Source organism: Mobula hypostoma, chromosome 5 (genome assembly GCF_963921235.1).
Source record: "Mobula hypostoma chromosome 5, sMobHyp1.1, whole genome shotgun sequence".
In the NCBI taxonomy this organism is placed as follows: domain Eukaryota; kingdom Metazoa; phylum Chordata; class Chondrichthyes; order Myliobatiformes; family Myliobatidae; genus Mobula; species Mobula hypostoma.
The window spans coordinates 41,244,348-41,256,124 of NC_086101.1; positions in this window are offsets into that span (position 1 = coordinate 41,244,348).

The window sequence follows — 11,777 nt, forward strand, 5'->3', positions numbered from 1 at the left end:
CTTTTCCAATGCTTCCACATCCTTCCTATAGTGAGGCGACCAGAACTGGACACAGTATTCCAATTGTGGCCTAACCAGAGTTTTATAGAGCTGCATCATTACATCGCGACTCTTAAACTCTATCCCTCGACTTATGAAAGCTAACACCCCATAAGCTTTCTTAACTACACGATCTACCTGTGAGGCAGTTTTCAGGGATCTGTGGACATGTACCCCCAGATCCCTCTGCTCCTCCACACTACCAAGTATCCTGTCATTTACTTTGTACTGTCTTGGAGTTTGTCCTTCCAAAGTGTACCACCTCACACTTCTCCAGGTTGAACTTCATCTGCCACTTCTCAGCCCACTTCTGCATCCTATCAATATCTCTCTGCAATCTTCAACAATCCTCTACACTATCTACAACACCACCAAACTTTGTGTCGTCTGCAAACTTGCCAACCCACCCTTCTACCCCCACATCCAGGTCGTTAATAAAAATCATGAAAAGTAGAGGTCCCAGAACTTGTGGGACACCACTGGTCACAACCCTCCAGTCTGAATGTTCTCCCTCCACCACGACCCTCTGCCTTCTCCAGGCAAGCCAATTCTGAATCCACCTGGCCAAACTTCCCTGGATCCCATGCCTTCCGACTTTCTGAATAAGCCTACAGTGTGGAATCTTGTCAAATGCCTTTCTAAAATACATATACATGACATCCACTGCACTACCCTCATCTATATGCCTGGTCACCTCCTCAAAGAACTCTATCAGGCTTGTTAGACACGGTCTGCCCTTCACAAAGCCATGCTGACTGTCCCTGATCAGACCATGATTCTCTAAATGCCCATAGATCCAATCTCTAAGAATCTTTTCCAACAGCTTTTCCACCACAGATGTAAGGTTCACTGGTCTATAATTACCCGGACTATCCCTACTACCTTTTTTGAACAAGGGGACAACATTTGCCTCCATCCAATCCTCCGGTACCATTCCCGTGGACAACGTGGACATAAAGATCCTAGCCAGAGGCTCAGCAATCTCTTCCCTCACCTCGTGGAGCAGCCTGGGGAATATTCCATCAGGCCCCTGGCACTTATCTGTCCTAAAGTATTTTAACAGCTCCAACACATCCTCTCCCTTAACATCAACATGCTCCAAAACATCAATTTCACTCATATTGTCTTCACCATCATCAAGTTCCCTCTCATTGGTGAACACCGAAGAGAAGTATTCATTGAGGACCTCGCTCACTTCCACAGCCTCCAGGCACATCTTCCCACCTTTATCTCTAATTGGTCCTACCTTCGCTCCTGTCATCCTTTTTTTCTTCACATAATTGAAGAATGCCTTGGAGTTTTCCTTTACCCTACACACCAAGGCCTTCTCATGCCCCCTTCTTGCTCTTCTCAGCCCCTTCTTAAACTCCTTTCTTGCTTCCCTATATTTCTCAATAGACCCATCTGATCCTTGCTTCCTAAACCTCAATGTAGGCTGCCTTCTTCCACCTGACTAGATTTTCCACCTCAATTGTCACCCATGGTTCCTTCACCCTACCATTCTTTATCTTCCTCACCGGGACAAATATATCTCTAACATCCTGCAAGACATCTCTAAGCATCGTCCTCATGTCCATAGTACATTTCCCTGTACCATCCCAATTCACACCCGCAAGCTCTAGCCTTACAGCATCATAATTTGCCTTTCCCCAATTAAAAATTTTCCTGTCCTCTCTGATTCTATCCTTTTCCATGATAATGCTAAAGGCCAGGGAATGGTGGTCACTGTCCCCCAGATGCTCACCCACTGAGAGATCTGTGACCTGACCCGGTTCATTACCTAGTACTAGATCTAGTATGGCATTCCCCCTAGTCGGCCTGTCCACATACTGTGACAGGAATCCATCCTGGACATACTTAACAAACTCTGCCCCATCTAAACCCTTGGAACTAATCAGGTGCCAATCAATATTAGGGAAGTTAAAGTCACCCATAATAACAGCCCTATTATTTTTGCACCTTTCCAAAATCTGCCTCCCAATCTGCTCCTCTGTATCTCTGTTGCTACCAGGGTCCTATAAAATACCCCCAGAAGAGTAACTGCTCCCTTCCTGTTCCTAACTTCCACCCATACTGACTCAAAAGAGGATCCTGCTACATTACACACCCTTTCTACAGCTGTAATAGTATCCTTGACCAGTAATGCCACCCCTCCTCCCCTTTCCCCCCCTCTCTATCCCTTTTAAAGCACTGAAATCCAGGAATATTGAGAATCCATTCCTGCCCTGGTGCCAGCCAAGTCTCTGTAATGGCCACTACATCATAATTCCATGTATGTATCCAAGCTCTCAGTTCATCACCTTTGTTCCTGATGCTTCTTTCATTGAGGTACACACACTTCAGCCCTTCTACCTTACTGTCTTTACACCGTTTATTCTGCTTCTGTTTCCTCAAAGCCTCTCTATATGTTAGATCTGGCTTTACTCCATGCACTCCTTTCACTGCTCTATCGCTCTGGGTCCCATCCCCCTCTCAAATTAGTTTCAACCCTCCCGAACCATGCTAGCAAACCTACCTGCAAGGATCTAGCTCCCCCTTGATTTTGACCATAAGCTGCTGGTACAGTACATAGTAAAATGAAACAATGTTCCTCCAGGACCATGGTGCTACATGAAGCAACACAAAACTACACTAAACTCAGTGAGACAACACAAGGCTACACTAGTCTACGTAAAACAACACAAAAATTACACTAGACTACCGACCTACACAGGACTACATAAAGTCCACAAAACAGTGCAGCGCAGTACGATAAATAATAAACAAGACAATAGGCACAGTAGTGGACAAATTACAATATAATAAATGATATAGGTGTCAGTCTAGACTCTGGGTATTAAGAAGTCTGATGGCTTGGGGGAAGAAACTGTTGCACATTCTGGTCGTGAGAGCCCAAAAGCATCAGTACCTTTTGCCAGATGGCAGGAGGGAGAAGAGTTTGTATGAGGGGTGTGTGGGGTTCTTCATAATGCTGTTGGCTTTACAGGTGCAGCGTGTGGTGTAAATGTCTGTAATGGCGGGAAGAGACACCCCAGTGATCTTCTCAGCAGACCTCACTATCCGCTGCAGGGTCTTGCAATCCGAGATGGTGCAATTCCTGAACCAGGCAGTGATGCAGCTGCTCAGGATGCTCTCAATACAACCTCTGTAGAATGTGGTGAGGATGTGGGGTGGGAGATGGACTTTTCTCAGCCTTCGCAGAAAGTAGAGACGCTGCTGGGCTTTCTTGGCTATGGAGTTGGTGTTGAGGGACCAGGTGAGATTCTCCACCAGATGAAAACCAAGAAATTTGGTGCTCTTAATGATCTCTACGGGGGAGTTGTTGATGTTCAGCGGAGAGTGGTCATTCTGTGTCCTCCTGAAGTCAACAACAATCTCTTTTGTTTTGTTCACATTCAGAGACAGGTTGTTGGCTCTGCACCAGTCGATTAGCCACTGCACCTCCTCTCTGTATGCTGACTCATCGTTCTTGCCAATGAGACCCACCACGGTCGTGTCATCGGCAAACTTGATGATGTGGTTCGAGCTGTGTATTGCTGCACAGTCGTGGGTCAGTAGAGTGAACAACAGTGGACTGAGCACACAGCCCTGGGGTGACCCCGTGCTCAGTGTGATGGTGTTGGAGATGCTGCTCCCGTTCCGGACTGACTGAGGTCTCCCAGTCAGGAAGTCTAGGATCCAGTTATAGAGAGAGGTGTTCAGGCCCAGCTGCTTCAGCTTTCCAATCAGGTGCTAGTCACTGACGCTGTGTACTCCTCTAAGTTGGTGGAGTCGCCATCGGTTGCAACCTCCCCGAACATGTGCCAGTTAGTGTGCTCAAAGCAGTCTTGAGCAGAGATGGCTCCTGCTGGCTAGGTTTTCACCTGCTTCTGAACAGGTCTGGAGCACCTGACGAGTTGTCTGTATGCTGGGATTAGCATAACAGAGATATGGTCTGAGTAACCGAGGTGGGAGGGGGCTCCGCCCAGTAAACATTGGGGATGTTTGTGTAAATAAGCCCCAATGCGTTCGTCCCTCTCGTTGCAAAGTCCACATGCTGATGGAATTTACCTGCACCCTGCCCATAGCCTTCAATATCCCTCACATCCATGTATCAATCCAAACCTTTTAAATGTTACAGTTCAACATGGATCTACTATTTCCAATGGCAGCTCATCCCACTCTCACACCACCCTCTGAACAAGTTTTTCCCAATTCCCCTTAAATATTTCACCCTTCACTATGAAGTCTAGTTCCGATCCCGTCCAATTTGAGTGGAAAGCGCCTATTTGCATACATCCTATCAATATCCTGGTAAGATTTCTCTTCATTTTCTTGTTCCCCAGGGAACAATGTCCTAACCTATTCCACATTTCCCTATAGCTCAGGTCCTGCAGTCCCAGCAACATCTATGCAAACTTTCAGAAATCTGGCACCTTCAGACAGAAGTGTGATAGAATATAGTCTTCCAGTCATCCAGCACCCTTACCAGCTGAGTATGGTGGGCGACATCGCTCTGAGTGCCACACATCACCCCCACCCCCCCCGCCCGTTTCCAAAACACATAGCTAATTTGGCATTTGACTGCAGAAGCAGGTTTCTCAAAAACCAGCCACCCCTCCAAAGACTCTGTTGGCACTTCCCAGTGTCTCAGGAAATCAACCAGCCTAATCAAGTGCCTCTCCCACCTCGTTACTTCTCTCCGCTCCTGTAATGCAAAATATACAAAAGCTTAAAAGCAGATATCACTCGGTACAAAGGCAGCTTTTCTGCCATTGTTATCAGACTCTTGAAAAAGCCTCTCATATGCTAAAAAAAGAACACTTGATCTATTAACGCACCTTATCATGGCCTATGCACTTTACCTGTCTATCTGCACTGCACTTACTCTGTAATTGTAACATTATATACTGCATTCTCTTTTTCTTTTTCCTTTTACTACCTTAATGTCCTTATCATCTGTCTGGATAGCACATAAGCGAAACCATTTCACTATCTCAGTCCATGTAATCGTTACCAATTTTCTTCTGTCCTGCAGGATGAAGCAGTCTGTGGACGTCCACTTCTGATAAACCATATCTCCATGGTGCCAAATGTTGCATTCCCACCCCCTCCTATCCCTACAATGCCTGGAGATAAATCTACACTGAAGCAGCTTCAATAACTCAGTGATAAAAACTGGCCTGGCCAAACAAATTGTGTTACCATTGCGGCAGGGGCTCACATACACCAACCAAATGCAGATTTAAAAGCAAGACTTGCAGAAAATGAAACAAAGTAGGACAAGGGGGGAAAGTCAAGAAGACATCAAACAGCGAGTCCTTTGTTTGCATTTTCGGAAACAGCTCTATTTCTATCTTTGATATCTTTTTTTTCCCTTTTCAAGGTTCTTTTGAAGACCCTGACCTGGAGTTACACTTCGGTTCTTTGCGGGAATAGGGCCCATGCTCAGGGCCTCACGACCGGCTGCTTTTGGATCTCCCAAGGATGCGGCCTGGAAGACTAGCGTGCCTTCAGGGTCTGAATTTTCGTGGATCTGGAGACGTGCTGATTCTAGGCCGGAGCTTCTGACTGAGGCGTCGCGGGAGAACACGGAACATCGGGAGCAGCGTGTTAGCTGCCGGGGGATTGCGTGTCCAGAGAGCTGCACCTTTCTGGGACCAACTCTCTGGGTGCAGGACACGGAAAACACCATGCAACAGACTTTTAACATCGTAAATCAGTGAGTTGTTTGTTATGTCTCCCCTCTCACTATGAAACAGGGCACCTCTTTTTCCCCTTATTAGGGAGAGAGTGAGCCTGTGGTATGTCGAATACTGGGCAAATGAGTAGTCTTTGGGGTACTGAAAGTCTGTGACTTTGCTGTTGCTTTGCTGTATGCTTGAGTGCTCGGTGGAGGGCGCTGATGCTGTTTTGCTGGTGGGGTTGGGGGGTGGGGGGTGGGGTCGTTGCCTTCTTTCTGCTTGTGCGTGGGAGGGGGGAGCTGGGGAGCTTTGGGGTTCTAATGTTTAACTGTCATTCATTATTTGGGGCACTCCTTTGTTTCTGTGGATGTTTACGAAGACAAAGAATTTCAGGATGTATATTGTATACATTTCTCTGTCAGTAAATGTACCGATTGAAGCCTATTGAAATACACAGAGAACATGTTGGGCAGACGAAAATAAATGGACTGCGCAGGGAAGAGAAGCTAAAAAGTCAAGTTGTAGTTTCAAAAAGAGCACTTGTCTACGTGCTATTGATGAAAAATCTGATAATGATGAGAGTGACTAGGACTGAGTAGCCTTGAGATTTACATTGTGAAAACTAACAATTGACAAGCAATATGGCTCACACCAGAAGTGAAAGGCAAATTAATTAAAATAGAATTGGAATTAGACACTATTTCAGCTGTTTCAGTCATTCCACAAAATGAGTTTGAATAGTATTTCAAAGGTACCAAGCTGAAGCCTGCAGATATCCAATTAAGAACGTGTACTCGAGAAAAGATTACTCCTGTGGGAATGACATTTGTAAGTGTAAAATACAACAACCAACAGACCACATTGAGCTTGCATGTGGTGACAACAGAAGGACCAGCATTGTGGAAGCATGACTGGCTGAGACATCTATCACTTGATTGAAGATCCATCCACCATTTGCATGCCACATTCCCGACAATAAATTTAGCAGAAAATGAATTAAGAAAGGTAGTAGATAATGTCACAACTGTCCACATGCTGAACACCATGAACCGTTGCCCAACTGAAAACAAACAGGAAATGCTGCCAACCTTTGTGCCTTTAGCTGGAAAGCATATTGGACCCAGGATGGAGCATGCTGCTCAGAGGAATTGGGAAAGTGATGAAAGCAGTGGTCTGACTACAACAGTTTTTGTAGGCAACGTATCTGAGAAAGCTTCTGATACATTAATCAGGCAGTTGATTGTACATTGTGCCAATGTTCTAAGCTGAAAGAGAGCTCAAGGAGCTTTAGGAAATTTACAAGCATTTTTGGCTTTTGTTGAGTAGAAAGGACTAGAATCTACTCTATGTGTTATAACCTTCAAGTGCAAGACAAAAAACTGCTTGTGAAAGTAGATGCAAAAACTAAAGACCAGCTGAATGAATGGAAGGGCAAAAAGCAAAATGTCAGTGGAGATATGAAAACAGAGGATTTGTCAGATGATGCTATGGATGCAGAGACCAAAGGAGAGATCAGATCGTAAAGGCGGCAATAGAAGGATTGATAAGAGAATAATCCAGTGAACTAAACCACCTACCTAAGATCAAGATGCACAAATGAGAAGATGAAAAAGATGGAGAGAAGGAATGTGAGAAAAAAGAGAAAGAGATTGAAGTAGATCCAAAGATTTAAAAAGGAAAAGAAAGGAGTCCCGAGCTGGTGGACCCACTTCCTGCAGTCTCAGAGTCAACTCCTACAACCACCTCAGAGGAGGCCTCAGAACCTGAGATTGTTTTCACAGCCACAAGTCTAACTTGTGGAGCAGATTCATTCACCTTGTCAGGACGAACGTTATCCCACAAGAGTAAGAAAGCATACACAGCAATGAAATCTGTCAGTTTGAACATGATGATTTAAAATTTACTATGCTGTGGATGTCTGTATAGTAGTTGTATTATATAGTATACTGTGTATATAGTTCAGATGCATTCTATACTGAGTTGGAATTTATAGCTAAGCAGAGAGGAGTGATGTGTATTTAATATTGCACTAATATTTGAATAATTTTGTGTTCTTGTGTATGTATATACATATGTGTGTATGTATATGTGTGTATATATATATATATCTGTGAAAGTTGGATTAAGCTTTCTTGAACATTTAGATTATTAGATTAGATTATGAGGACAGTCCTCTTTTATTGTCATTTAGTAATGCATGCATTAAGAAATGATACAATGTTCCTCCAGAATGATATCACAGAAACACAAGACAAACAGAGACTTAAAAAACTGACAAAAAACGCATAATTATAACATATAGTTACAACAGTGCAAAGCAATACCATAATTTGATAAAGAACAGACCATGGGCACGGTAAAAAAAAGTCTCAAAGTCTCTTGTAAGTCCGATCATCTCACGCAGACAGTAGAGGGAAGAGAAACTGTCTTCCTGCCATGAACCTCCAGCGCCGCAAATTTGCCAATGCAGCACCCTGGATGCACCCGATCACAGCCGACTCTTGAGTCCGTCCAAAAACTTCGAGCCTCCGACCAGCCCTCTGACACCGAGCACCGAGCACCATCTCTGCCGAGCGCTTCGACCCTGGCCCCGGTAACAGGCAATAGGCAAAGCCAAGGATTTGGGGCCTTTCCCTCCGGAGATTCTCGATTGCACAGCAGCAATGGCAGCGAGGCAGGCATTTCAGAAGTTTCTCCAGATGTTCCTCCGTGCTTCTCACGTCTGTCTCCATCAAATCAGGATTGTGCATGGTACCTATTTAACAAATACGATATCATTTCGGAGCCGCTGCGCGCGGTGTGTGGCACCGCCATCTTCCCCTCCCCACCTTACTTAATTTACTTATAACCCATAATTACTTACTTAAATAAGTAATTATGGGTTACAAGTATCTATATATATTAATTGCATATGTCAACATGCTACCACGTTATATGAGCATACCTCACTTAAAGTAAAGACAAAGTTAAACCTGTATTCACGGTCTCCTGTGTTTCAGTTGACTTATTTAAAGTGTCAAAGTTACAAAACATAACAAAGGCTTTCTTCCAGACCATAGGGGCTCATCAAAGGTATACCAGCTGAACAGAGTTGCTCAATGTTCAAGCAATTTCCAATGGAAAAGCCTTAACAGGATTATTTTCTTACCACAAGTTGATGATGAAATTCATGACTGCTTTCAGAGAACCAGCACTGCCTTTGGTCAGCTGAGAAAAAGGGTGTTTCAAGGTCATGATATCAAACCCAGCCCCAAACTCAAAATTGAACAGGCAACTGTGATCCCTGCCCTTAGGCATCTTTTTGAGATTTTGATTATCCATGGCAGGAACCTTGAGGCACTGGAGAGATAACACAAAACCCTTCAAACCCACTGCAAGGATAAGCAAAGAAATGTCAGAGGTCTTTTCCAGTAATAAGACACTGGTTACATGTAATTAGCTCTATTGGGCTGACTACATCATTGGCATGCCTGACAATACGCTCTCAAAATGGATACTCTGTTCCAAGCTGTGTATAAGGAAGAACTTACCATTGAGCTGGAGCAGAACATTCATAGAGCATGGAACAGCACAGTACAGGAATAGGATCTGTACTGGATTAAATGAAGTCTCTCTGCCCACACAAGATCCGTATCCCTCATTCCCTGCTGTTCCATCCATCTCTGTTATAGTAAACACTGGCAACAACTCAGCCCAGGTGCAGTGGAATGGCAGACCCTGTCACCATTAGCACTAGCAATGACGCAACCCCGGTGCGGAGGAACGGCAGACTCCCTTGTAGAGATGCAATCAAGAGGTTATACAAAGGAATACCAACAGGGCATCAGTGGCATGAAAGAGTGATACCACGAGACAAAACATTCTCAACACAAGGACTCTGCCAACAGCACTAAACGAGAGTCCACTTTAAACAGAATGCAGAAATTCCATGCCAGTCACAATTAACTTAGAGACTATAAGACATAGGAGCAGGATCAGGCCATTTGGCCCATTGATTCTGCTCCACCATTCCATCATTGCTGATCCTTTTCTCCCCCCTCCTCAGCCCCCCGCACTGGCCTTCTTCCCATCACCTTTGATGCTGTGGCCAATCAAGAAACTATCAATCTCCACCTTAAGTATACCCAATGACCTGGTCTCCACAGCTGCTTGTGGTAACAAGTTCCACAAATTCTCCATCTTTGTCTCAAGAAATTTCTTTGCATCTCTTTTAAATGGACACCTCTCTATCCTGAGGTTGTGCCCTCTTGTCCTAAACTCCTTCACCATGGGAAACATCTTTTCCACATCTACTCTGTCTAGGTATTTCAACATTCAAAACATTTCAATGAGATCCCCCCTCATCATCCTAAGTTCCAGTGAGAGCAGACCCAGACCTATCAAATATTCCTCATATGATTATGCTTTAATTCCCGGAATCCTCCTTCTGACCCTCTGAACTCTCTCCAATGCCAGCACATCTTTTCTTACATAAGGGGCCCAAAACTGTTCACTGTACCCAAGGTGAAGCCTCACCAGTGCCTTATAAAGCCATAAAGCCTCAGCATCACATCCCTGCTCTTATATTCTCGACCTCTTGATATGAATGTGAATATTGCATTTGCTTTCCTCATACCAACAAAACCTGTAAGCTAACCTTTAGTTTGCTGTTGGTTCTGACAACCAAGCTCTACTTTCCACCAATCACCTTAAAATTATGCCTTCTTGTATTAGTCATTTCACCATGGGAAAAGGCATCGGCTGTCCATTCTATCTATGCCTCTTATCATATTACAGACTTCTATCAAGTTACCTCTCATCCTCCTTTGCTCTAAAGAGGAAAGTGTTAGCTCGCTCAGTTTTTCCCTCATAAAACATGCTCTCTCATCCAGACAGCATCCTGGTAAATGCCTGCACCCTCTCCAAAACCAGCATCCTTTCTATAATGAGGTGACCAGAACTGAACACAATAAAGGGTGGCAATTTCAGTTTTTCAAAAATGGGGCTGTGCTAGTTGCATAAGACTATCATAGGAAGGTACAGTATGTATTTGGCTTCTTAGTTCAGTGAGTTATGGAGCATTCTAAAGGCAGTGGTGTATCCAGGACCACAATGAGGGCATCTGTCTCCAGCATACTTCCACACTGCAGTGCGCAGGCACCAAAATATGGAAAATGCTGACGTCTACACTGCAGCTGGTCAATGGCTTTCTAGCTACACTTAACTGTCAGCACAACCTAGCACATTGTTCATTAGAAGAAACAATTCAATTAATTTTAAACACAAAATAATCTGCAGATGCTGGGATCAAAGCAACACTCAATACTGATCTTTCAACTGAACCTACAAGCATTCTTCAGATCCTTCCCCCTCCTTCTTTGTTCAGTCCTGACAAAGGGTTTCGGCCCAAAACGTCGACTGCACCTCTTTCTAGAGATGCTGCCTGGCCTGCTGCATTCACCAGCAACTTTAATGTGTGTAGCTAACCTTTAGGGTGTTCTGCACAAAGACTCCATAATCCTTTTGCATCTCAGATTTTTGGATTTTCCCCCCATTTAGAAAATAGATTGCACATTAATTTCTACTACTAAAGTGCATGACCGTGCATTTTCCAACATTGTCTTTCATCTGCCACTTTCTTGCTTATTTTCCTAATCTGTCTAAGCCCTTCGGCAGCCTTTCTTTCTCCTCAACCTGCCCCTCCACCAATCTTCATACCATCTACAAACTCAGCAAAATCTTCCACAGGGAAGACTGATGCAAAATACTCATTTAGTTAATTTTCCATCTCCTTGGCCCTTGCTATTATTTCTTCAGCCTTATTTTCTAGTGATCCTACAGCCACTCTCATCTATTATTTTTTTATATAATTGAAAAAGTTTTTTCTATACACTTTGATATAGCTTGTTAGATTGCTTTCATTTCAACTTTTCCCTCCTAATGATTCTCATAGTGCTTTCTGTAAGTTTTTGAAAGCTTCCTAATCCTGACGAAGGGTCTCGGCCTGAAACGTCGACTGTACCTCTTCCTAGAGATGCTGCCTGGCCTGCTGCGTTCACCAGCAACTTTGATGTGTGTTCCTCTATCTCCCATTAA